Source organism: Octopus bimaculoides, chromosome 14, assembly GCF_001194135.2.
Source record: "Octopus bimaculoides isolate UCB-OBI-ISO-001 chromosome 14, ASM119413v2, whole genome shotgun sequence".
In the NCBI taxonomy this organism is placed as follows: domain Eukaryota; kingdom Metazoa; phylum Mollusca; class Cephalopoda; order Octopoda; family Octopodidae; genus Octopus; species Octopus bimaculoides.
Genome location: NC_068994.1, coordinates 36,606,201 through 36,607,687, shown reverse-complemented (window position 1 = coordinate 36,607,687; position 1,487 = coordinate 36,606,201). Strand labels below are relative to the sequence as shown.

Here is a 1,487-nt window from a genome sequence, read left to right as displayed (position 1 = left end):
AATAAGGAAAAAAAAAAGAAAGAAAAACGAAAAAAGGAAAAAAAAGGCAAATAAAATAAGAAAGGAAAAGCAATTTTATCATGAATGTTTTGAGACCATTCCAGCTTCTTTGTTAGCCTAACATGTTTCCTTGGCAACCTACTGTCCCTGTGAGGGTTCTTTTGCTGTATACAAAAAAATATTTATCTTCTTTCATGCTAACCTTGCCATCTTTGACCCAGAAGGATTAGGATGTACTTCTTACTTCCTCATATATCTCAGTGGCTAATAATGCCTTCTACTGCCATTTTCCACTGACAGCAAAGCCACTCAGCGGATTTCTATGGCAGCAATCCATTAACCATCTTGGCAAATACATACTTTCAAAGTGAATTCACCAGAGACTTTTTCTTCTTCACTCCACTTAAGCATCACGTCTGCTCTTAATCTAACTACTCTGTGTTTCCTTATTTCTGTTATTTTTCTCTTCTTTTAAATATCTTTGTGTGCTTTTGTTTATCCTCTTTTATATATATATACATATGCATGTGTATTTGTATACACACACACAAACACACACATATATATATGCAAATATCTGTGTATGATTGAAGATGTATGTATATAAATGTAAAAATGTGTATGTGAGTATATATATATATATATATATATATAAATCTATAGTTATGCATACACTGATACATATATTATTCTATTCAAGTCATTTTCCTTCTCTTATAGAATTCAATCTTTATCTCTTCAATAACTTTGAGGTTCCTTTCTCTTTAAGCTTCTTTCTGTTTTCAGCTTACAAACTAAATGAGATGTTTATAAGACATCCCCAAGATAATTACTTTTTTTCTTCTGTTTCCTATGGAGTGTTAGCTGAAATAGGTTTTAAATTCCTTTAATAATTACAGAGTAATGTTAGTAGAATTCATTTTCCAGAAGATAGTACATTTCAATTTGATAGATTGGAAATATTTCGTCATATATTTTTTGTGTTTGTTTATTTGCTGGTTATATTTTCTTTCTTTTTATTTTTTACCATTTATTTACATTTATTTCAAAGCTAATTATTTTCAATTTCAGATTGAAAATTATTCAGAGTTAACTTCAGCGACAGAACAGCACAGGCAAGATTTGACGTTCAAGACATGTCAATAACACTATTTTTACTAGTGATCATGTTGAACACATCAGTATGTATAGACATTACCTACCATGTGAAAGAGGGTCAGAATCCTGATACTCTGGTAGGAAACATTGCTGCTGATGCACATCTCTACAACAGCTTTCATGCTGAAGACTTAAATAGGATTACATTCAGCAGACTCCATGAGAGTCTCAGTGGAAATGCTCCAATGTTTAAGGTTGGCAAAAATGGAATGATGTATACTTCTCAAACGCTTGACGCTGAATTACTTTGTAAATACAACACAGAATGTTTCAAAATAGTGGAAGTAGCTGTTCGGCATAAAGAATCTTTTGTGAAGGTCATTGAGGTT

The 1,487-nt window shown here is 31.5% G+C and overlaps 1 protein-coding gene across 1 annotated transcript in view; it reads left to right on the top strand.

Annotated features, from left to right (window-relative positions):
- The window catches only part of LOC106871764 (uncharacterized), a 32,869-nt gene extending 31,390 nt beyond the window's left edge, over nt 1–1,479 (top strand). The window contains exon 4 of the transcript XR_008265557.1: nt 1,072–1,479. The gene's annotated coding sequence lies outside the window, so the exon portion shown is untranslated. The remainder of the gene's footprint in view (nt 1–1,071) is intronic.
- Nucleotides 1,480–1,487: the final 8 nt, after the last annotated feature.